Raw genomic sequence first — 26,476 nt, 5'->3', positions numbered from 1 at the left:
GAGTGACTAGGAAGACGGGAAGAAGGGGAAGAAGGGAGGTATTGTATGACATACCTTTTCCGGGAAAAAAAAAAAAAACCGCAATGTACATTTACTTACCCCAGATAGGGAACCCATGACAGACCAAAGTATGGGTATATCACCGAAGTCCAATTTGATGAATCAATGAGTGTTAATTGGGATTACTTACAGGAGTATGGGTGAGAGGTTACTTACAGGAGCAGAAATGACTCCAAGATAGCAGCCTCACTAATGCACCCCCCACCCAGCGTGGGTGATGGCTCACACAGCTGGGAACCTGGAGCACACTGCACAGCCTGCCAGCAGCTCAGCAGTTTGGAGAGGTACCTGGGTGGGTCTAAAGCCCTTCCAGGCAGCGCGCTGATCTTGGAGTCTCCTTTGGGTTTAGCTTCTTTCTGTCTGAGGTGGGGCTCTCAGCTTCCACGCCCCCCCCAATTCTGACTGGGAGGGGCCTAGTGAATCTGATCACTTTCGGGGACTTCCTGAAGCTATTTTGAGCTGCTTAAAAAGCTTCCCTGCAGGATGGAATGTTTCAGTCTAGGAGGAGACTGTTACCGGGTAGACCTTGTTTATCTCAACCCAAGGGAAGGAATTTTAGCTAGCGGTTAGCTCTGTACACAGTTCTTAGTAAGTGCTTGATACAGGATGGCAGGAAGTCATATATCATTGTCTGGGAGAGTAGAAAAAGTTAGGGTTCAGAGATGGCAAAAGATCAATAATAGCTCATTTTGAACAGTGATTTTCAATTTACAGATTTCTTTTGTATACATTATGTAGTTTCATATCCATATGCACCCTGTACTCACTTCATTTCCAGGACTCTAGCCTAAGAAAATAATCTAAGATGAGAACAAATGTTCAATAATAAATGCATTTGAGAGATTAGTTATTTACTTCCTTCTTTTGAAGTAGAAGACTGAGTTCAGAGCCTCTTGCAGACATGGCAAGCACTATGAAAGTAAACTCTCTTCCTAGTTCTTAGTTTCCATAGACACAAGTACTGTTATTGTAGGACCCAGCCATGACAAGCTCAATAGAGGCCTGAGTCTCAGTAGTTTACCCTAAGGCTGTAACATGAGGGTCTGCTTGTTACTCTGGCACCTGGCTAGCTTAGCCCCAAAATAATCACACAGAAACTGTATTCATTAAAGCACTGCTTGGCCCATTAGCTCAGGGTTCGTAGTAGCTCTTATAACATATATTAATCCATTATTCTTATCTATGTTAGCTACATGGCTCAGTATCTTTTTCAGCAGGGCAGGTCACATCCTGCTTCTTTGATGTCTAGACAGGACTTCGGAAAAGAGCTTCCTTCTTCCCAGAATACTCCTGTTCTCATTGCTCCACCTCTACTTCCTGTCTGGTTGTCCCACCTATACTTCCTGCCTGGCTACTGACCAATCGGCGTTTATTTAAAACATAATTGACAGAATACAGAATTGTACCGCACCATAAGGCAATACCTGGTTCTGAGAAAGACCACAAACTGAGATTACCCAGGCACCACCCAGGAACAGACCATCCAAAGGAAATTTCTAATGTTCCAACCAATTGTAGATAGGATCACCTGCCAGCACACACCCATTGCTTTTCACCAGGACACTCCTTGACAAATGTCAGCCAATCAGTATTGAACCCATCACCTTACACCCAGCTAATATAACTTTTCTGGATTTTGCCTCTAAATAGTGCCCTCTAGAAGGGTGGGGTATCTCCCTTCGCTGCTGTGCTGGCAAGGTCCCTGCCGGCTTGTAACGTGCATACAATAAACTCCACTTTTGCATTTCGGTGAGTCGGTCTCCCTAGTGGTCTTTTGGGGTACCCACAGACCGGGCATAACAGTCATGTACCCAGACTGTCTCTGAGCTTACTGTATAGGTGAGGCTGTCCTCAAACTCCTGTTCCTCCTGCTTCTGCCTCCTAGTACTAGGATTGCAGGAATGAGTCACCAGACTCCAGGAGATATGATAAACTATTTTAAAACATAATGAAAATTGCCTACATAGAGTATTTTTAATTATGCATTTAAAGTAGACTAGAAGAAAATAAACCAACATATTATCTTCTAGATAGTAAAATTATAAACAGTTGCTTTAGACACCTCGATATATTATATTTTCTATAATGAACACGTATTACTCTTTTAATATCGGGAGAGATGGATCTCTTCTCTTTTGTTTCTCTTTGTTTTATTAACAATCCATTGCTAAGTACATAGGGTAGTTGCTATAAATTCCATTTAAAATACTAATGCTGCCATCAATGTACTCGCTGTAACTCTTTCTGGAACTTTCTCATGCCAGCCATTATAACTCTTTTGGGATGAATTTATTAGGATGATAGCTAGCCCTGTCTCATTAGCTGTTTCAGTATAAATAACAGAAAGATCTACTCAAACTGACTTAAACAAGAATGCATGCTAAGGTGCATCTCATTGGTTTAACTCCGGGTTCAATCCTCAGTGTGATGGTCTGTCCTGTCCCTTTAAGAGACAAGCCCTGCCCACTCCCTCCCCTGTCCACTGCTGAGGCAGCCAGATCTTCCTGCCTGCCTACAGCCCAATCCCTTCCCTTTCCATCTTTTTCCCAAAGAGGTAGCTGCTGCTGTGGCTCCTCTCCTCTCCCCCCTTCCTGTTTCTTTCCTCATCCCCCTTCTCCCTCCCTCTCCCCTTCCCTTCCATAGCCCACTAAGTAAATGTCCAACCTCACTTTGCATGGCATGCCTATCCATCTCAGTCTCTCACCCGCCTGGAGGCTGCCTGACTGGGACTTGCTGCTCTCAGTCTCTCACCCACCTTGTGGCTCCTGCCTCATGGTCCGCAGGCCACTCAGGGGATCCCTGCCTGGGACTGGTTGCCTTCGTGGCCCTGCTATGGTCTCAGGACCCACTGCCCACTGCTGCCACTCGGGGACCTGCAGCATTTTATTTAAACCATAACACTTGGTATTAGGAAAAAGGAGATAGAAACAGTATTCATATACTTGTTGGAAAAGTCTTACTTAAAGGGGAAGAAACCAGGCTTGATCCCAATCAGGACTTTTTTTCATATCAAAAACAATTATTATAGGGACTGGAGAAACGGCTAAGCATTTAAAAGCACCTGCTGTTCTCAGAGGGGACCCGGGTTTAATGCCCAGCAGTCACATGGCAGCTCACAATCATTTGTAACTCTAGTTCTGGAGGGAATCTGACGCCCTCTTTCGGCCTCTTCAGGCACCAGGCACACCCAGGCAAAATACTCAAATACATTAAATAAGTACACAAATGAATAGATGACTATATTTTATTACAGTGTGCGCACATGCATGAGAGCACATGCTCATTTATGGTGGGCATGTGAAGGTCACCAGCGGGTCTCTCTTTCCAGTATGTGAGTCCCTGAGCCAAACTGAGGGGTTAGGCTTGGCAGTAAACACCTTTACCTGCTGAGCCATCTCAGCCGTCCATTTCCATCTTTATTGGATCCTCTTTGTAATTCTGATGTGACGGGCAGCACCTGGTGTGGCAGGCCGTGTGCGGGCTCAGGTCCCGTGCTGTATCCTCACAGGGCATTGTGCAGAAAAGAGAGCTTCTTCACAGCCTTCTGAACAAGTCCTAAGATTTTCTGGCTGAACGATTTAGGTCACATGCTCACCCCAATCGATATCCAGGGGTTGGGGCAGGAGGAGAAGGTGGAAATAAAATGTACTCCGTGTCTTAAGCCATCTAAGTCCTCTTGGGAACTGGAGGAATGGTGTGGGGGAAGGGTAGATAAATGAATGAATTATCAAACAGGAAGGATGCCTTGGGAAAGGATGCTAAGTAGGCGACAGACCATGTTCCTCACACTATCTCAATAGTTCCTTTAATTTGGCACTTATTAGTCTAACTGATCACTCCTGTGATCCTTATTTCTTAGTTTATTCTGTGATCATTGAATATACACGGACTAAGTAGAGTTTACAAAACTCCCGGGCTTTAAATTACCTTAGTAAATCTTCCACTTGAAGATAAAGCATAGAATGGTCAGTACATATTTTTTTTTAATTTGGCCTATTGGTCAGCAGGTACATTTTAGTTGTTATTGTATGTATATGGGTGTTTTGCCCGCAGTATGTATGTCTTCTTACTATGTACATGGTCTTGATGCCCTTGGAGGCCAGTAGAAGATTTTGGGTCCTCTGGAACTCAAGTTACAGATGGCTGTGAGTCACCATATGGATGCTGACTTCCAGGTTCTCTGGAAGAGCAGCCAGCATTCTTAACCAATTAGCCATCTCTCCAGTCCAATTTTACTTGCGTGTTTGTGTGTGTGTGCGTGTGTGTGTGTGTGTGTGTGTGTGTATGTGTGTGTGTGTGCGTGTGTGTGGTATGTACACATATATAGGCCAGAGAAACACATCAGTTACCTCTACCACGCCAGTGATCCTCCTGTCTTTGGGGTTATTAAATATACTTTTGGACCAGGACTGTTGGCATATGACTATAATCCAGCACTTTGACTGATTCAGGAGTCATAAATTCAGTGCCATTCTGGGCTACATAGTGAGTTCCTGTTACATACAGACGTAGACTGGGAATATAGTTCACTAGGAAAACAAAGCCTAGTACACACAAATTTGATTTTCTTGCTATTTGTTTGTTGTGGTAGCATGTGATTTTATCTCATTACCACCACACCTACATAAAAAGCACAATCTCAAGACACGTAATTTTGTCATCAAGAACTAAAGACACATATCAACTCACAGTGGAGTTACAGATTTCTGGAGCCATAATGCTCACAGTGGCCCACGTGGCGAACACCTCATTCTCAAGGTATCTGAGAAACTGAAATATTAATTGCCAGTTTCTTTTTGAAATAGTTGTTTTAGAATTTTTAGAAGATTTTATTCTTATTAATGTGTGTGCGTGTTTTGCCACAGTGTAGGTGCTGGGACGAGACCTGGGTCCTTCGCAAGAACAGCAAGTGGTCTCATCCCAAACCATCTCTCCAGCCCCCTATTTTTTGTGTTTTTAATCGTCTCTGTGGCTTTTTGAGGGAGTACGCTCATGTGTGAGTGTAGGTGCCCAAGGAACTGCAGTTCCAGGCAGTTGTGAGTCACTAGACGCGAGTGCTGGGGACCAAACGCTCATCCTCTGCAAGGTGAGTAAATATGGATGGTTCTTAGCTGCCGAGCCATCTCTCCAGCCCCTGAACTAACTGACAAAATGTTAATGGCAAACTTCATACTCACACAATGCTCTGAGGCTTTAAAAAAAAAATGAAAGAATTTGTTCTCCATTACATAGAAAGTAAATGAAACCCAGAATTTGAACTCAGGTCTGCCTCTCTCTAGAACTCTCCTCTCAAACATTAGACTAGACTCTTGCTGCCTATCCTCGTTTGCTTTCTGTTGCAGTGAAAAACAGCATGATTAAAAAAAAAACAACTTGGGGAAGAAAGAAAGGGTTTATATCAGCTTACAGGTTTCAGACCATCTTTGAGGGAGGCAGGGCAGGAATTCAAAGCAGGAGTCTCGAGGCAGGAATTCAAAGCAGGAGTCAGGAACTGAATTGGAAACCATGAAGGAATATTGCTCGGCCAGTTTGGGTTTGTTCTTTAATGCAGTCCAAGTCTGTCTGTCCTATGTGTGCAGATGCCTGCAGGTGTCAGAAGAACACGTCACAGCCCTCCTATGTCAGTCAGCAGTCAAAATATCCCACAAATGAGCCCACAGGCCAATCTGATGGAAAATATTCTTTACTAGAGATTTCTTCTTCCCAGGCGTCAAACTGACAACCAAAATCAGCCATGAAAGCCTATTCTAAACCTCCTTAGTGTTAGTCTTTCTTCCTCTTCCTTCCTTCCTTCCTTCCTTCCTTCCTTCCTTCCTTCCTTCCTTCCTTCCTTTCTTTCTTCCTTTTTTTCCCCCCTTTTTACTTTATCGAGACTGGGTTTCTCTGTGTAGTCCTGACTGTCCTGGAACTCACTCTTGCAGACCATGCTGGCCTTGAACTCACTCTGTAGACAAGGCTGACTTTGAACTCAGAGAGATTCACCTGCCTCTGCCTCCCCAGTGAAGGGATTAAAGAGGCTTGCACCACCACCACCCTGCTACAGTGTTACTCTTAAACAGTGGCCTGGTTTCTATGCTGGTAGCAGGGGGAGGGGCTTCCTTTGGCTCCCTGTGTACTGACTGCTGAGGAGAACTGCTTCAGCATCAGGCTTTCTGGCACACCTCCTCAAACACACAGTCAGCAGCACTCAGATCAGCCCCTGGATGCCTGCCCTACAGAGGCTTTGATGGTGGCTATACTATTTTGAGATAAAAAGAGTTCAGCATCCAGTGGGCCAGGAACATATTCCAACGTCAGCTTTTTAAATCTGCTGGTGCGTCGTACACGGTGGAGCTTCAGGAGAGGCTTAAGCTGTTTCCAGTTCAGCTACAGTAAGATGGATTTTGCTCCAACAGAGGTGAGCTGTAGGTTAGGAGAGGCATTGGTAACCACATGGTAACTAACACTACCATCACGCCTTTGGCTATTGCTCATTTTGGGATGTCTAGACTTCTGCCAGAAATTGTCAGCAAAGCAGAGGTGTGGTGCTTATGTTCACATCTAAGTTACTATGCTCATCTTGTGAATTAAAAAAAATATTATGTGTATGTGGTAGAGGGAATGACTGTGCATATGAGTAATAGTGTTTGCAAAAGTCAGAAGAACCCATCAGATCCCCGGGAACTGGAGTTCAGGCAGCTGTGAGGCACCTGGTGTAGGTGCTGGGAAACACTCTGAACTGCTGAGCCATCTCCCCAATTCTCACCCTAAGAACGTTCGTGAACTTTGTTAGCAGAGACAATGTGTTATAGTTCCATGATAAAATAATTTGTCTTAGTTAGGATTTCTATTGTGTGAAGAGACACTATGACCATGGCAACTCTTATAAAGGAAAATGTTTAAGTGTAGTGGCTTGCAGCTCAGAGGTTTAGTCCATCATCATCAAGGTGGGACATGGTATTGTGCCGGCAGAAGTGATTCTGGAGAAGTAGCTGAGGGTTCCGACAGGCAGCAGGAAGTGAACTGTCTTGCTGGGCGTGGCTTGAGTTTATTTGAGACCTTCAAGCCCACTTCCACGGTGACACACTTCCTCCAACAAGACCACATCTAATCCAACAAGGGCACACCTGCCATTAGTGCCTCTCCCTTGGAGGGCCATTTTCTTCAAACCACCACATACTTTCCCCGCTTTTGAGATGCAAATTAAAAAGCATTTAGAATGGAAATAAAAAGTAAAAGGTTGCCTTTAGAAGAAGAAGAGCCAGAGAGGAGCTGAGGAGATGGTTCAGTGCTGGGCTCACTCACGGGCATCTTAAAATTTAAAAAAAACAAAACAAAAACAAAAAAAGGTGTGGGGAGATGGCTGAGTGTTTAGGACTAATTGTCCAAGCATAAGGTCCTGAGTGCAGGTCCATGCCCCCACATAAAAAAACTGGGCATGAAGTACTTGGGTTAGTGGTGCATGCCTTTAACCCCAGCACTCAAGAGAAAGAAAGGCAGAAAGATCTCTATGAGTTTGAGGCCAGCCTGGTCTACATAGTATGTTCCAGGACAGTCAAGGTTACATAGTGAAAACCAAAAAACAAAGTAGAACCCCCATGCTGGAGGGAGCGTGGGGGGGAAAGGAGGATTATGGATTATTGACTGCCTGCCTAGCTCCAGGTTCAGTGAGAGACCTTTGTCTCAAGAGAGTAAGGTGGCAACTGACAGACCTGGCACCTGACATCTTCTGGCCTCTGTGAGTTCTTACCCGTACACATAAACAATATATTCACATATGCACAGGGCGGGGTCAGGGAGAAGGAAAAGGAGGGAGGGAGACTTTGAAATGAAGACAAGTGAAAATTTAATACACGTAGTTTAGAATGTATAGCTGCTTCTTAAACCGCCCCAGTGATTTAAGAGCCACCTTTCAAATCTGGTAAAACTCATTTGCACAGAGCGCAGAAAGACAAAGAATGAGTCACTCATACGGAGAACTACACACGTTAGGTGAAGATATGTGGTAGTGGGATTTCTCACGACCAAGTTAATGTCACCAGAGAAAATGAGGCTCTAGCACCGTTGTGCCATAAAGATTGATGTGTGGGGCAGTCGCCCATCCTTGCAAAGGGGGGTTATTCTTTTGTGTGGGTTTTCGTCTCAGGCTCTTGGCTGCTTCCCTAGGTATTGACTTGAACCTACAGTGACAAAGGGTGCAGTGTCAGAAATGGGAGGGTTTATGTCTTTAAAAATTGATAAAGAATGGCTTTCCATCCAGTTCCTCATCTACAACCCCAATTTGTTTATTCCTGATAAGCCGTTCTCTGGTGTTCAGTCTCCAGTTCTCTTGTTTTCCATGCATTGTGTTCTGTGTTGATTATAATGGATGGACAAAAACACAACCATCCAGCTACTTTACGTGCTGTTCAAGAACTCTGCCTTAGTTTCTCAACCCACTAACCTTCTTTTTAGACATTCCCTTGAGGAACTGCCAGCAGATACTTTTTCCCCAAGTCTTATTTCACTCCTGTTGGAGCAATCATGGTAAAAGGTCATTTGGGCCTGATGACAGAAGAAACACACAGTACTAACTGAGAACGTCACACCGAGACAATTAATTAAAGTGAACATCGGAGGTTGATTGTGGTTTTCCATTAAGGAATTTCTACCTATTTACTTATTTATTTATTTATTCATTTATTTATTTATTTATTTATTTGAGACAGGATTTCTCTGTGTAACCCTGGCTTTCCTGGAATTCATTTTGTAGACCAGGTTGGCCTGGAACTCAGAGATCCTTCTGCCTCAGCCTCTCAAATTCTGGGTTTAAAGAAGTGCATCACCATGCCTAGTGGAAGTTCTGCTTCTTAGCAAAGTAAATCAGTGCGTTTGTTTTGAGAAGGTCCCATAAATTCTTTAAAATGACTTTAGAGTTAGTTTTATTTCTTTCTGCTGCTTAGTGAATCATTGGGAATTAATTGGCAATAAAGTAGAGCTGATACTACACTCAGGAGACTGAGGTGAGAGGCGTGTGAATCTGAGGTCAGCCAGACACCACCAAAAAAAATTTTTTTTTTAAGAAAAACTGGAAATTTTCAAACTTTCAAGCAATTGCTGATACCTTAGACCAATGATTCCCAACCTTCCTAATGCGTCGACCCTTTAACACAGTTCCTCATGTTGTGATGACCCTCAAACATAAAATTACTTTCATTGCTACTTCATAACTGCAACTTTGTTACTATTATAAATTGTAATGTAAATATTTTTGGAGAGAGAGGTTTGCCAAAGGGATCAAGACCAACAGGTTGAGAAACACTGCCTTAGATGTTGATAGATTACAGACTATTTCAGGGACTAAAGTATTCTCTATTTGATGTCTAATATGTTGCCATACACCTGTAATCCCAGCATTTGGGAGGTAGCAGGCAGGAGAACCAGAAGTTCAAGGTCATCCCAACTACACAGCAAGTTCAAGGCCAGCCTGGATTCCGTGAGACTCTGTTCCAAAAGATAACAGTAAAAATTCTACATTTTTATTGTGATTATATTTCTTAAAGCTTTAAATTGGAAGATATGATCTGATAATACGATGAAATATTCTAAGATGTATTTACTGTTATTTTATGTGTATGGGTGTTTTGTATGTATGTATGTATGTATGTATGTATGTATGTGTGCCACATGCATGCCAGGTGCCTGTGAAGGCAAGAAAAGGGTATCAGATACCCAAGGACTGGAGTTACAAACCTTTGTGAACTAAGATGCAGGTACTGGGACTAGAACCTGGGTCCTCTGCAAGAGCAACAAATGCTCTTAACTACTGAGCCATTGTTCCACCCACTTGGGACGAAAATTTTAAAGACTTAGAAATGTTCTATGCATGGGTGTTTTACCCGCATGCGTGCCTGTGTACCATTCATGCCTGGTGACTACATAGCCAGAAGCAGCTTCAGATTTCTTGGAACTGGAGTTACAGGTGGTTCTGAACCACCCTTTGGACGGCGGGACTAGAACCCAGATCCTTTGGAAGATCATCCAGAACTCTTACCTACTGAGCCATCTCTCCAGCCTGAGATGAAATGCTCTATATTAGAACATTGAGCCACCATGCGTTCTTGACAGTTATAGTATTTCCCATTATGCTCTTTGTTTATAATTGCTTTTATTATTGTGTATTCAGCAATTTTGGCCTTAATCAAACACTTCCGCTAAGAAGGGGATCAATAAAAGGAACATGTGTTAAAGAATAAAAGAAGTCTAAAATTTAGTGGTCCAAGAAAACTGAAAATCACTTTGTTCAGAAATGTAATATCCTTCCATTAACGGCAGGCCATTATTTTTAATAAGCCTTAGTTTGGAGTCGTTATTAGGCCATTTTAAAATTGCTTTATAATTCTGGCAGAGCTGATTTGTAAGAACAAAAGGACAGGAATGTAATCTTCCTGTATTCAGGACTGTAGAGATTGCTTGTAGAGTACTGTGTACAATTTTGCTTCCTGATAGGAGAAAGATGTGCATAGCTTTGGGATAGCCTCAACCAAACTATTCAGAGGCTGGAAAACAAGCCAGGTGGGATTTACCCTACAGACACACTCACACAATGAGTCCTAATGAGTGAAGCTCATGCTCTGTAATGAAAGCAAAAGGCTGGAAGCCTTCCACGAATGATGACACATCTCTATAATGAACTCACCTCAGATATAATTTTAAGAAAAGATTGAAGAGCAGGAGCACAGTGGAACATACACATCTGCATTCCTAGCAACGTCTAGAGGTTGAGACAGGAAGAGCCAGAGTTCAAGGCCAGCCTGATCTACATAGCAAGACCCTACTTCAAAACATTAGAAGGTTCTATTACAGAAAGAGCTCCAAGGTTTATTGTTAGACGAAACAAGAAAGGCACAGAACTTGTATATAGGATGCTGCCACTGTGTTAAAAGATGAAAGGGGAGTAGCAGTGAGGTGGCTTTGGGTACAAGGGACTTCTTTACTTCTTGTCAGCCTGATAACCTGAGTTTCATCCTTACCACCCATGTGATTGAAGGGGAGTATCAGTTCTGACAGGCTGACCTCTGACCTCTACACATTCACACGCACAAAACAAAGTAAGTGCAGTAGCTACTTTTAATTAGGAGATGAGTCTCAGTGGCAGAGTCCTTGCTTAGCATGTGTGAGAGAAGAAATAAAAAATAGGAGAATATATGCAGTTATGTCTGTGTATAAATAAAGTTAAGTTGGAAAATATACACATGAAGTCAACCGTAGGGATTTTCTAATCCAACCGTAGGGGTGGGAACTAGGTAAATGGGCAGGAGAAAGAGAAAGTGATGTTCTCTTCTGTAGCTTTGTATATGTTTTGACATTTCCTAATGGATGACTTATTCAAAAACCGAATAAATAACATTAAATGAAGAGCGGAAAAGAAACAATGTGAAGAAAAATGACAAGAGAGGCTGGGTGGTAGTAGTACACGCCTTTAATCTCAGCACTCAGGAGGCAGAGGCAGGAGGATCTCTGTGAGTTCGAGGCCAGTATGGTCTACAGAGTGAGTTCCAGGACAGCTAGGGCTGCACAGAGAAACCCTGTCTCAAAAGACCAAGAAAACAAACGGCAAGAGGGCCGGGAGTTTCAGTTGTGTCTGTGCTTGTGAATGGTCCTGAAGACGCCACGATTACTGGAAATCACCACATGGTTAACCCAATCCAAAGAAAATGAATGCATTGCTCCACAGTAGAGTTCACTCATGACCCAGACATGGCCCTAATTCACAGAGGATAATATTGGATTAGTGAATGTTTTTGGGTTTTTTTTGCTTTGTTTTGTTTTGTGGGTTTTTTTTTTTGAGATAAAGCATTAGTCAGTAGAAGAACAATACAAGTTTCTACTCCTTAGACTTAATGATTGTAAATTTATTGCTTATAAACTGCGTTCTCATTTAATCTACCTATATAAAATCCATTCTGTAGTATATAGGATAGAAATTTCTATTTTCTGATCTACAAAGCAAGTTCCAGGACAGCCAGAGCGACACAGAGAAACCCTGTCTCAAAAAAAGAGGCTCCACCTCAAGGCAAACAGTGATAGACAGAAACACTCAGTGTCATACTATGGCCAGGCATGCAAACCTACACACTCACGCACATATACTCACACATGCACAAAGGAAACATGTAAACTCACCGACAGTTCCAACTACTAGAACACAGTTGTGTTCGTTTTGTGGTGCTAGGAATGGAGCCCCAGACCTTCTTCACAGTAAGCAAGTTCTGTACCACTGAGCAACCCTCAGTCCATGGAATATGGGATTTGAAATTACCGCTAGCTTGAAAATCAGAGCTAAATCATCGCCCAGGGCTTGCCAATTCCCTGAACTCTCTAGAAGTCCTTATACTGTTAAACTGTGCCTACAGCTGCTGTTTCTGGCCCTGAACTGTTGCATAATTACTATTTTTTCTTTATTCTGATCCAGAGATTTTGTTGAATTTCAAACCTGATTCTATAGAGTAAAAAGCAAATTAAAAAACTTTTCTAAAATGTCTGTCATCCAGCCGGGTGGTGGTGGTGTCGTGGCATTTACTGTCAGCACTAAGGGCGGAGGGGCAGGGTACGTGTGTGCGTGCATGCGTGTGCGTGCTCATGTGTGTGTGTGTGGGGGTGTGTGTGTATGTGAACTGGTGGGGGTGGGGGTGGGGCACAGCAGAGGCAGCCTGGTCTGCACAGTGAGTTCCAAGACAGCTAGGTTACACAAAGAAACCCTGTCTCGGAAAAAAACAAAAACAGGCTGGGCAGTGGTAGTGCCTACCTTTAATCCCAGTACTCAGGAGGCAGAGGCAGGTGGCTCTCTTTGAGTATGAGGCCAGCCTGGTCTCCAGAGCTAGTTCCAGGACAGCTATGGCTTGTTACACAGAGAAACCCTGTCGCAAAAAAAAAAAAAAAAGAAAGAAAAAAAGAAAAAGAAAAAAAAGAAAAGAAAAGAAAAGAAAAGGAAAAAGAAAAAAGAAAAACATACAAACAAAAAACTTCCATATATTCAATCTCAAAATTTAATGTATATAAAGAATTACAAAGAAAACTTATTAAAATGCCGATTTCTGGTGCCTCTCTGTAACGATTCTGATTACTGGGTCCTGGGTGAGGCCTGGGAATGTGCTTTTTATAAGCACACAACCGTTCTTACTGGGGGGATCGGAGTGCGGCCATAAAAATATCTTCCACAATGAGATTATTTGTGACTAGTGACTCGGCGTGGCTGATTAAAATCAGCACAGCTTCTCAGAAGCGCTCCCCGAGCTCATTATTGCTAATACAAAGAGGCAAAGGTGAGGAGCTGGTGATGATCAGCCCCAGAGGGCTGCGAGGAGGACGTGGTGAGGCACACACCCTAGTGTTGGTGTGCAGTTCAGAGGAAGACGTGTATTACATCAATTGAATCTCTCTCCTTTACCTCAGAAACTCTGCAGGTGTGCACTAAAGTGTCTTTGGGGGTGCAGGGGCGGGGTGGTGGGGTGGTGGTGGGCAGTCAGAAGCAGTTGCCTGTTCTCTTCCTCACAAGTTGACCATGCTAATTAGAGACCTTGGTGGTTTGGGATTCTGTTACCCGGTGACTGCTGTCTCCCGCTGCAGCCCTGTGCCATCTGAGATTTGAGAGCACGCCTACCGCCTACCTACATCTCTGAGTTCTCCTTACAGAGCGAGGCCTCACTCTGGACAGCCTTGTTTACTCAACTGCCTCTCCACTCCAATCTTGGTGGAGCCCCAGCCTGGCTTTTTCTACAGTTTGGCACAGCATTTTCTTTCTTCAGTTGACCTCTCTGGCTGAGAGTATTTTGTGAAAGTGACTTTAAAATTATTTGAAATGGCTTAGTGCCTAACGCACACATTTGTCATTTGCTGAAGGGTCTTACGGTTTTACATAACTTCCTGAGTGTTTTTAACTTGGCGCTTACGGTCCAAGGCAATTATTGCAAAGGATATACTTTTATTAATTGAAATCATAAAAACTTTGTAGGTGTTCTAATAAAATGAGGTGATTTAAGGTTTAAATGGCATATTGAGTCATTCACAAATGGCAACACAGCCCACCTTGGTGAAAGCCGACGGAAAATTACAGGAGAATGAAAACATTAAATAGCGCCTCACAGAGGTCACAGGGAGTGCCAGCAGTTTAGTTTGCTTTAGTTTGGTTTTGGTTTTGCCAGGCATTAGCGATGGAGCCCAGGACCTCACGCTGGCTAGGCAAGCCTTCTAGCCCTGAGCTACAACTACAACCCCTCCTGAATTCTAGAAAGACGTTTTCACTGGAAATTTCATTTGCTACTTTTTTTTTTCCTCAATGCGAAGATTAGCAGGTGTTAATTTATCAAGATGTCTACCCTCTTTCAGTAGCACATGCCCTACCAGGAATGATTTTGTACTAGAACCACGTACGGGCCGTATAAAACCACGGAACACTTACTGGACAATTCCTGCTTTCTATACACTGCATTAATGAGAATCACTCATTTATTTTTCAGAAAGGAAATACAAATGCACTTTGACAATATGTGTCCCCATAACTCCAACATAAACTGAAAGTTTCATCTGGGGCAGGTGTAACATGAAGGGGCCTGCTTGTTGGGGTTTCTGTCCTGCCCAGTACCCCAAAGCCGGCAAGCCCCAAAGAAAATCACACAGAGTCTACATTAGGTCATAAACTGATTGGCCCATTAACTCAGTCTTCTTATTATCTCTTGTAGCTTATATTAACCCATTATTCTCATCTATGTTAGCCACGTGGCTCAGTACCTTTTCCAACTGGGCAGGTTACATCTTGTTTCTTGGTGATCTGGGCAGAAATGGGAAGAATGGGCTTCCTCCTTCCTAGCCTTCTCCTGTTCTCATCACGCTGCCTTTACTTCCTGTCTGGTTGACCTGCCTATACTTCCTGCCTGGCCAATCAATGTTTTATTAAAATACATGATTGACAGAATACAGATAATTCTCCCACACCAGGTAGGCATATAAATCCATCCATAGTGGATATGGATAAGCATATCCATAGTGATATGCTTGCCTAGTGTCTGTGAGGTCTTGAATTTGATAGCCAGAACTGCAAAAACAAAAACAAACATACAAACAAATTACCCATAAGTGAAAAGTGCACGTAGAGGACTAGGTGTGGCCGTGCACACCTATAATCCTAATACTTGGGAGGTAGAAGCAGATGACTAAAATTTCAAGACGCATGCCTTTAATCCCAGCACTCAGGAAGCAGAGGCAGGCAGACCTCTGTGAGTTTGAGACCAGCCTGGTTACAGGGTAAGTTCAAGGACAGCTAAGGCTACATAGAGAAACCTTGTCTTGTAAAGCAAAAAACAAAAGATTTCAAGACCCAGCTGGGCATGGTGGCACATGTCCTAATGCCAGCACTGGGAGGCAGAGACAAGCTGATCTCTGTGAATCTGAGGCCAGCCAGGGCTACATAGTGGGGCCCTGTTTAAAAAAAAAAAAAACCAAACAAATAAACAAAAAGTAGTTCAAGACACAGCCTGGGCATTCAAACTACTTGAGACTGTGCTTGGAAAAATAGCAACAATGAATCCATTTAGTGTCTGACATAGTGACACACTGCTGTAATCCCAGTACGCAGGAGACTGAGGCAGGAAGTGTGCTTTGTTAGCCAGGTTAGCCTGGACTGAAGCATGTACCAGGCCAGTGAGGACTACAGTGATGTGTATCAAAAACGGGCAAGATGGCTTAAGGGTAAGGATATCTGCTGCCAATCCTGGCCATCAGCGTTGAATTTGATCCCCAGAATTCACATGCTGGAAGGAGAGACCTGAGGGCTGAAACTTGTCCTCAGAGCTCCGCCCAGGCCCAGTCATCTGCATGCGTGTACATGCACTCTAAGTTAAATACATGTCAAAAATGAGAAACACAGGGGCTGGAGAGATGGCTCAGTGGTTAAGAGCATTGCCTGTTCTTCTGAAGGTCCTGAGTTCAAATCCCAGCAACCACATGGTGGCTCACAACCATCTGTAATAAGGTCTAGTGCCCTCTCTGGTCTGAAGGCATACACGTAGACAGAATATTGTATACGTAATAAATAAGCAAATTTTTTAAAAAAATGAGAAACACATTTAAAGGCAGGTATGGTGGGGTGCGCTTACAATCCTTGCGTCCAGGAGGCAAGGCAGGAAGATCGCAAGTTCAAATCCATCCTCTGCTACATAGTGAGACCTTGTCTCAAACATGCGTTTAATATACATGATGTATAACATGATGTTGCCTAGCAGGGTAAACAACAGAGTTTGGCGGTTTCCTCTCCTGGTCTCAGGCTGACTAGGAACTCTGCTCTGCTGCTTGCTGATGCCCAGACTCACAAGAGAAAATTCACACCATGAATTGTTAGCTTGAGAAAAGATCAGAGTCTGAATTTCAAAGTATGGGCCCAGGATCTAGCTCAGTGGTAGGTAGAGTGCTTAACTACCATGCTCAAGGTCTGGCATCCTGTGTCACTCCAGAGACAGAGAGAGAGAGAAAGAGAGAGAGAGAGCAACAGCAACAAACAGCCTTCTCTAGGAAAGATCAGAGGGGACTCCGGTAGGCTCTGCCGTCATCCCTCACGTTCCTTGCATCTTCTTCAACCACAGTGAGTCAGCAGAGGTTTCCAAAGCGAGGTGGAAGCTGAATGCTCTGGGGAGGCAGCTCATGTAGAGCATGTAGTCAGCATGTGCAAGGCCCTGGAAACAGCCAATCCCTAGCACCAATCCCAATAAAGGAGGGAAAAAAAGAAAGAAAGAAAAACAGTAGGATTAACTAGCCAGCAGTGGTGGTGCACTTGGGAGGCAGAGGCAGGTAGATCTCTCTGAGTTCAAGGCCAGCCTGGTCTACAGAGCAAGTTCCAGGCTCCAAAGCTACACAGAGAAAAAAAAAAAAGGAAGTAGGACTAGTTAGTGTGGTTTAGAGCTGAATTTTGTCTTAATTCTTCCACCCATTTATTCATTTTGGGGTGCTAGCGGTCACACCCAATTCTTTGGCATACTGACAAGAAACAACACCACTGAGCACTGAACTATACCTTCAGCTCTGTTTGTTGTTGTTTGGTTTTGTCGGGGGTTTTTTGTTTTGTTGGAGTTTTTTGTTTTGTTTTGTTTTGTTTGTTTGAGACAGGTTCTTTTCTTTTATTTATTTATTTTTTTTTCAAGACAGGGTTTCTCTGTAGCTTTGGAGCCTGTCCTGGAACTTGCTCTGTAGACCAGGCTGGCCTCAAACTCATAGAGATCCACCTGCCTCTGCCTCCCGAGTGCTGGGATTAAAGGTGGGTGCCACCAGGGCCAGCAACTCTAGTCTTAACGAGCTTCAATTTACATAGTCGCTAGCTAGTGACTACTATCCTGGCCAGGGAAGGTTCCCACATGTTAGGCGCCAAATCCAGGCTGTTTGACTGAGTTTTCAAAACTTAACTTTGGATTTGCATTCAAAGAAAAGCAAGTCGATTGTTAAAAACTCAAAAGAATGGAAAGAGAAAAATATATCCCCATTTATTATTTAGGTAGGAGGAAAAGCACATCTAATTGTAAGCCAAGCAGACAATAGAAAGAGAGTAGTTGATTGCCTGAATATTTGGTATCCTTACACCACCAACAAACCACTCTGATTCCCTCCCTCCCTCCCTCCCTCCCTCCCTTTCTTCAAAGAAATGGAATGGAGTGAATAGGCAGATAAATTTGGCACTATGTAGCATGGTGAAATATAAATGAATAACAAACACCAGAAGGCCTAAGTGGATGTGGATTAAATTAAATATTTACACACTACACAGCAGATCTTTCGTGAAGGGCAAGTCTACGAACCAGAAACTTCCATAATAAAAGGGGTTGAAAACTGTTTTGTTTGTTTGAAGCCTGCTGTTTGACACCTGGGCCAAAGGCAGTCTAACCCAGCTGCCAGCAGGTAGCCCAAGGATCACAAAATAAAGCCATCCAACTGTTTTAAAACTGCATTTGTGTCTGCGAATGAAGAAAAGGATGGATAATGGATATGCCAAGCACACCGGCAGTGATTATTGCTGTTAGGTTGGGCGGTTGCTGTTACTATTGGTAACCCTCTGTGTTTCCTCCAGATTTTCAGCACTGAGCTAAAATGCGTTTGGTTTTGTTTCTTGAAACAAAGCTTCTGAAAATACCCAACCCTAGCCTTGAACTTGCTGTTGTTTCTGCCCACAGACGGCAACTGTTACAGGTGTGTACCATCATGCCCAGCCTTGAAACACTTTTTATGGGGGTGCTGTGAGGAGGTGGGCTGGAGGGGGGGGTGGACCATGAAGACTCCTCAGTGGGGAAAGTGCTTGCTGTACAAACATGAGGACCAGAATCCAAATCCCCAGCAGCTACATTAAATAAATAAAGAAGCCAGTTATGGTGGCACACACCTGTAATTCCAATGCTGGGGCTGTGGAGACAGTCTAGCCAGTTGGTGAGCTCCACGTCCAGTGAGAGACTCTATCTCAGACAATGAAGTGGGGAAGAATAGAGGAAGACATCCATGTCCCACTTCCATATGAGCATACACATGAGGATAGAATACTATTTTTTTATCAAGAAGAGCAGAAAATAGGCTCATACAGTGAATACTCAACACACACAAACTGGATTAATAAATCCTCATTTGTCTTATTTGCTTTTGACATTCCCCTCTTTCTTTCTCCCTCCCTCTTCCTTCCTTCCCTCTTCTCCCCCACCCCTTTCTTCCCTCCCCCCCCCCCCCCCCCGCCTCCCGCCGCCCCTTCCTTCCTTCAGCTTAGCTGAAGTCCCCAGTCCATCTCCACTTGCCCCTTCCTTCCCGGAGTAGCCATTAACATGAATTACGGTGCTTTCTACCCATTTTAAGTGCTTCTTCTGACATATGCACGCACCTGTGAACAATCTGGGGAACATGTGTGTGCTTTGAAAGTCACGATAAATCACATTGCATTGGAGAGCTGGGGGGTTGTTTTGAGATGAGAGTCGTGGTGTACAGCCCAGGCTGACCTCACACTTCTGAGACTCCTGCCTCTCTCTATTGTTTACATTGCTGGTATGTACCACCAAATTACTCTTTTTCATTTAATTTTCATCTGTAAGATGCTAAAATACATTAGGATATATTTTTTAAGTGCCCCATCAAATCCACTCCCCAGCCAGTGAGATGACTCAGCGGGTAAAGGCATTTGCCACCAAACCTGAAGACCCGGTTCAATTCCTGGGTCCCACATGGTAGAAGGAAAGAAGTGACACTCGCTCCCACGGGTTGTCCTCTGGCCTCTACACACATGGTGGGGTGCACACATGCGGTGAGTCAACAAATGTTAAAAAAAAAAAAACCAACTTAGGAATAAAATAAAAACAAACCATGCCGACAATAACAAAAGGTGACTTTTTAGTGCACTCTCTTGGACTCTCTTGGGATAAAAGATTAGCTGGGCAGAGAACACTTGGCTAGCATTTGCAAAGCCCTGGTTTGATCCCCAGCACAAAGTGGGTAAGAAAGAGAGACAGAGAGACAGAGAAAGAGAGAGAGAGAGAGAGAGAGAGAGAGAGAAGCACTATGGTGTGTGTGTCTGTGTGTATGTGTGTGTGTATGTGTGTGTATGTGTCTGTGTCATTGTGTGTGTCTGTGTGTGTGTGTCTGTGTGTGTATGTGTGTGTGTCTGTGTGTGTGTCTGTGTGTGTGTCTGTGTGTGTGTCTGTGTGTGTCTGTGTGTGTGTCTCTGTGTGTGTGTCTGTGTGTGTGTGTCTGTGTGTGTCTGTGTTTTCTTTTACATTATACTATTCCAGGTCCACAGTAACCTGGGAGAGCAGATATTACCAACCCCACTTAGATAAGGGATGGATTTCAGAAAACGGAAAGACTCATGGTAGTGGTTTACGGCAACACAGACTGCTTCAAAAAGGGTAAAAGACATATATTGGTAGATCATTTGTCCAGCATGCATGGGGTCCGTGGTTCTATCCCTAACACCATGAGGTGAAGGTGGGGAAAGTTTGGGGGCTTGTCCAAGGCTAAAGCCATAAAGCAGAACCTGAAGTCAAATGCTGTCCTCCTAGTCAGTTTGGGCAGTGCATCTCAACACATTGCCTTACACAGTATCCTGGGGTAACTCATGCTGAGAGTGAGAGACACAGAAACAGAGACAAAGGAAGTCAGAGCGAGTTCACATATGTGTATACGTGGAGGCCACAGGACAACCTGGCATTTCAGTTTTCTATTTTTCGAGACAGGAGCTCTTCCTGACCTGGGACTTGTCTAGTAGTGGGCCAGTGAACCCCAGAGATCCACTCGTCTGCATTTCTCGTGAGCTGGGGTTACGTGTGTATGTCATTCTCAGGACCACAAAGCAAGCCCTTTCCTGACTGAGCTATCCTCGCAGTCCCTTATGACTTTTCATTTTACCCTTCTGCCTTCAATAGAGAACAAAAGTGCTGGACAGAATGACTCCTCGCTGAACAAACGCAAGAGTCAAGAAATGGGCTAGGGGCTAGGCATGGTGGCACACACTTTTAAGCGAGGCAGGCAGAGCTCTGAGTTTGAGGCCTGCCAGGGCTACTTGGTGAGCCTCTGTAGTTATTTTTGTTGTTTGTTTGTCTGAATAAAAGTAAAAACAAAATAAAAAAGAGGAAGAGAGCAGGAACCCTGACATAGCAATTCCCCGTGGTCTCAACTACTGGAAAGGTTGAGGCAGAGGACAGCCTCTGAAACAGCAAGAACTTGTCTTGAAAGAAAGAAAGAAAGAAAGAAAGAAAGAAAGAAAGAAAGAAAGAAGGAAAGAAAGAAAGAAAGAAAATAAGTAACCGAGAAGAAAATAGGGCGTGAGAAGAAAAAATGGAGAGTTGGGTAGTGGTAGTGCACACCTTTAATCCCAGTACTCAGGAGGCAGAGGCAGGCAGATCTCTGTGAGTTTGAGGCTAGCCTGGTCTACAGAGCAAGTTCCAGGACAGCCAGGGCTACAAAGAGAGACTTGTCTCAAAAAACAAAACAAAACAATAAAAGAAAAAGCAACAGAAATGGAGGACAAATTAGCTGGTGCACTCTTTTTAATCTCAAACACTTGGAAAGCAGAGGCAGGCAGATTTTGAAATTTCAGACCAGTCTAATCTACAGAGAGAGTTCCCGGAAACCCTGTTTTGAAAAACCAAATGAAAAGAAAGGAGGGAGGGTAGGAAGGAGGATAAACTAAGAGAAAATGGCCATTTGGACTAAGCATATGGAGGTACAGATGTCCACAGTTTGGGAAAGACAGACCAGAGTTTATGGAGATTGAGAGGAAGCCTGGGGTCAACCTGTTATATTCTCATACCCCAGTTGGCAGCTTCAGGGTTAGAGGAGGGGTCTGCAAACAGATCCTCACATTCCAAGACAGCGTCCCAGAACACTGAAGCCACCAGACTGCTGGGGTCAGAAAATGAGATCTTTTGAAAACGTTTAATCCTCACTGACTGAGTTTAATGAACATTCAGAATCAAGCACAGGGCAAAAAGTCCCTGAGTCATCATGTTGCCTCTGTAGCCCTCAGTCTCTCGCCTTTATCCTGAGAAGGAAAGAGTATTCTGTTTCCTGGTGCTTTCTCTATTGATCGGATGCTACTAACTTGAAAAAGCAAATATTCCCTAGTCACCTCTTGGGCAGAGTCATAAATGTCAGGACACTTGTAGTTAAAAGAAAAAAGCCAATTGTTTGATATGGTGATGCATGACTATGACCCTAGGACTCAAGAGACAGACGCAAGAGGGTACATATGAATTCATGTCAACCTGATCTACATACCAAGCTCCAGGTTAGCTAAGACTATAGAGAGAGACCTGTCTCAAACAAACAAAATGAAGCAAACAAACAAAATGTTTAAAAGAAATCCAGTCTAATCTACCAGTGCTGTTGGCGGTGCTGGAGATGGAGTCCAGGGCTTTATTTGCGCTAAGAAAGTGTTCTACCACTGAGCTGGGCTCCTAACCTCTCACATACAAATTAAAGTTTGTCTCTTGCTTTCCTCAATTTCTCTAGTTTCTTTTCTATGAAACGGACAAATATATCCCCTCCATAAATATTTCATCTTGTTAGAGAAGCGCCATGAGGCCTTTCCTGGCTATAATACCTCTCTCTCTCCTTTCTCTTTCTCTCTCTCTCTCTCTCTCCTCTCTCTCTTCCTCTCCCTCTCCCCCTCTCTCATGTTCATTTGAATGTGTGCATATGTGTGTGTATATATACATATATACATACATATATACACACACACATAAATATATATTTGAAGGTTAGAATTCAGTGTTAGGTATCCTCTTCTACTGTTCTCTACCTTAGTATTTTTTTTTTTGGAGACAGGTTTCTCACTGAACCTGGAGCTCACCAATTGGCTGAACTGGCCACAGAGCAAGTAACAGGGATCCTCCAATCTTTCCATTCCCAAATGATTTCAGACCAGCACCACAGCATCCAGCTTTTTACATGAGGCTGGGGATTCATCTGAGGTCCTCATGCTGTGTGGCAAACACTTTACCAACAGAGAGATTTCCCCTGCCCACTCTCGTTGGCTTAAAAAAAAAGATGCATTTATTTTTATTAATATGTGTGAGGGTTTTGCCTGGGCATATGCATGGGTACCACATGCACGCCTGGTGCCATTGGAAACCTAAAGAGAGCTTTGAATCTCCTGGAACTGGAGTTAACAAATGGTTGTAAGCCATTATGTGGGCGCCACATGCATGCGTGGGGCGGGTGGAGGCCAGAAGAAAGCACTGAATCTCTTGAAACTGGAGTTACAGAGGGTTGTGAGCCATCTTGTAGGTTCTGGGAACTGAACCTGGGTCCTCTGCAAGATCAGCAAGTGATCTTAACCACTGAGTCATCTCTCCAGGCCCTCTTAGTGAATCTTGATGCCTTTCTGGTCTTAGGCATCTGTGGTGGTTTGAAAGAAAATGGCCCCCACAGGCTCATAGGGAGTGATACTATTAGGAGGTGTGGCCTTGCTGAAGGAAGTGTGTCTTGGTAACTTTCTGCTGCATGCTGATCCAGATATAAAACTCTTAGTTACCTGCATGCTGCCATGCTTCCCCCCATGATGATAACAGACTAACCCTCTGAACTGTAAGCCAGCCCCAATTAAATGCTTTCCTTATAAGAGTTGCTATGGTCATGGTGTCTTTTCACAGCAATAGAAACCCTAACTGAGACGGCACCACAAGTACCAACATAAGTATTGGGACAAGGCCTTTAACCGTCATATAACTCCTTGACCTGGGAGGATCACCCTAGCTTGGACATACCAATTGTCCTAAGTTCCCAGTGCCCACAAATAGAATTATATACACATCCAAACTTTGGGGTTCACACCGAGCATCCTCGGCCTTACCTCATTCACTGAGGCAGCAGTGTCTTTCTTTCTGTCCGTACTTTCAGCTCTGAACCCCCAAGTCACGCTATCTCACTCCTGTCCAGGTCTGACGAGCCAGAACCCTGAGTCTCCTGAGTGGCTGGGGGGTACACTTCTGGTGCTGGTGACAGAAAGTAGAAGCGGCCTCCGGCTTTTGTGACAAGCTTTACACAGGCACCCCCCTCTATTGTTTTCGCCTCTGAGGGGAAGGTAGGATGGCAAGGGACCCACTGCTGGACACGGTCCAAGAGCAGAGTCGTGTGAGGAGAATTCTAAGTGTTTGTGAGAAAACCCAAAGCAAACAAGAGTCTGGAGACCTCAGTGTCTTCAAAACACAGAATTGTTCTTGGAATGTGCTCTAGTGCCCCTCCCAGATGTCTCAGACAGGAGTGAGTCCACTTTAGATTATTCATTACAACTGGCTAGTGTTACTTGTTCATATGCCTTTATGGAAAAATACATTTTTGTAACATGTGACTTGTCCTTGTGATTATATACTTTACTCAGGTGACTGTTCTGAATCCTCAGAGGATAAATTGTTTGATGCTCTAAATAAAGTTGGCTATTGCATGAGACTTTAGTCCAGTCTCTGTCATTGTCACTTAGAGGAAGCAAGCCTTTACAAGACAACACATTTAGTGTCCGGTGGGAACTTTTAGCCCTCTGGGTATCTTACATACACTTTCATAGTATGTGCAACTTACAGCAAATGTTACTGTTTCTCTATTACCACGGTGATACTAGGTTACACTTGTTTATTTTTTACAGCGCTAGGGAAGAGATCCTAAGGACTCAGCATGAGTCCTGCCTCCAGCACTTTGAACTTAGTAAATTCATGAATAAGCATAGTGCTTTCAAGCAAAATACAGATTAACGATCGTGCAAATATTTGGTTATGGAAAGAGAGAAGCGGCCCTTTTGCCTCTCTAGTCAGGACAGAGCCCTCAAGGCAACATTGGCGAAGCAGAGAGCAACCCTCAGCAGACACTGAATTTGCCAGCACCACAGTCTTGGTCTTTCCGGAATCTGAAACTAAATAAGTAGAAATAAATGAATAGTCTTTGTATATTTAAAATAATTACAGCCAAAGTGGCAAAAATTAGAAGGAGATAGCATAAGGGACTGGAAAGATGGCTCAGAGGTTGAGAGCATGTGGCATTCTTGACGGAGAACCTGAGTTTGGTTTCTAGCATCCACATGGTAGCTTACAACTCTCCATAATTCCAGTTCCAGGTTCTCCACAGGGGCTAGGCATGTAGGAAGTACACTTATACGTGTGGGGAAAATATTCATACACATAAAAATAATATATAAACTTAAATAACATATAAAATTATATATAACTTATATATTATAATAATACATATAAACTATATATATATATTTTTTTGAAGTAGTATAGTTCATGGGCTTAGAATGCCCTAAGTCCCAGCACAAGAAAGAAGGAAGAAAGGGAGGGAGGAAGGGAGAAAAGGAAAAAAAGAGAGAGGGGTAAAATTAGCTAAGGTAATGCTTGCTTACCAATAAATGCTCATAGCGTGTTGGCTAGTCACTATAGTACTAAGCACTTACTACATACTAGTGAGTTCTTTGTTTTGAGGGTTTTTTTGAGCTGGGTTTCTTTGTGTAGCTCTGGCCAACCTGAAACTCTCTCTGTAGACCTCGAACTCAGAAATCTGCCTGCCTCTGCCTCCCAAATGCTGGGATTAAACGTGTGCACCACCACTGCTCAGCAGATTTTTAATTTTTCTTTTAAAACATTTTATTATTTTGATCTCCACAGCACAAATGTGGAAGTCAGAGAACAACTCCGAGGAGTCAGTTCTCCTCACACGGTGTAGATTCTGGAGCTAGAATTCAGGTCCTGAAGCATGGTGGGGAAAATCCTCACCCCGCTGATGACTCTGCGGCCTTAATGGCTTCATTACAGTCTAGTTTATATAGCATAATCTCTCACCACTTTTAGTAAGGTATACTTTCACATCCATCTCCCTAGGATGATCCCGCAATGCATTCGCTGTTACTCTCTGTCCTCAGCCCTGTCAAGTTGTCTTTCCTATGTAAACAGACTCTCGAGGTGTTTGTTCTCCTTTGTCTGGTTTCTTTCACTTAGCATATGTCTGCTGCTTAGCTATGAATAGGCATGGAAATTCACACACAACTCTTTGTGCAGACGTGTGTGTGTGTGTGTGTGTGTGTGAGAGAGAGAGAGAGAGAGAGAGAGAGAGAGAGCGCTCATCTGGGAAGTGAGAAACTTGTGTCTGTAAGAGGTTAACTAACTCGCAGGCAGCCACTCTGCCCTGACAAAGCCAGCATTTCAACCTAACCTGCTTCCACAGCCCATTTCTACCTTTCTACCACAGGATGAGCTCTGGTTGGGTGTTTACCTTCTTGAACAAAGATGGGCGTGGTGCACGGGAGGATCCTGCAGTGGCCTTTCTTCTAGTCCAGACTGTGGTCTTGTAACAAATCAGGTGGATAACGGGTCCTCGGGCCAGGGAAAGCGGCTAGTCCTTTTGTCACGCGGTTCAGGGTGTGAGGCCCGGAAGTGATTCACGTGACTCATTCATTCTCCGAGTTTGAGTAGAGACTTCAGTCTAGACTTAATGAACGTGGCAAATGAGCAAGCTGGCCGCTGTTAAGAGGCCCGCGTCACTCAGACTTTGACAGCCTTGCAGTTCTTTGGCCAGCCACAGAGATTTTTACTTCCTTCTTGCCTCTGAGTCAGCAAGTAGTTTCTGAAATCACATCTGCTAACAAGTCAAGGCGACCTCTGCATGCGCTGCTCCCGTCGCCTGGTTGTGTATTATCTGTCAAAACACCAGCAGCTGGGCATTCAGACAGAGTCTATTAAGACACGGGGAATGACATCGTCAGATTGAGAAGATGGAGTAAAAATGTTCGCTTTCTGGATTTGCCTGTACTAGGATTTTTAATAAAAGCCCGTCTTGTCTCATTCCTGTCTGACGCTAGGGGAGGTATGCTAGGGTAAGCAAGCACAGAGCCTGGCATTTCCTCTCATTCATCCTTGACACCAGGGGCTGTGTCTCGTCCAGCTTTGTCCTCCCA

At 43.8% G+C, this 26,476-nt stretch overlaps 1 long non-coding RNA gene across 1 annotated transcript; it reads right to left on the bottom strand.

Annotated features, from left to right (window-relative positions):
• Positions 1-3,290: 3,290 nt before the first annotated feature.
• LOC125416082 (uncharacterized) lies at positions 3,291-26,388 on the bottom strand. Its single transcript, XR_007236772.3, has 3 exons — positions 25,795-26,388; positions 5,468-5,643; positions 3,291-3,743 (listed from the first exon to the last, which is right to left on the bottom strand). It is a non-coding gene; the product is annotated as an uncharacterized LOC125416082 (long non-coding RNA).
• Between the last annotated feature and the right edge of the window lie 88 nt (positions 26,389-26,476).

The sequence above is a fragment of the Myodes glareolus genome, chromosome 4, assembly GCF_982192425.1.
Source record: "Myodes glareolus chromosome 4, mMyoGla1.1, whole genome shotgun sequence".
In the NCBI taxonomy this organism is placed as follows: domain Eukaryota; kingdom Metazoa; phylum Chordata; class Mammalia; order Rodentia; family Cricetidae; genus Myodes; species Myodes glareolus.
Note: the sequence above shows the minus strand (reverse complement) of the source record. Positions and strands in the feature narration are given on the sequence as shown.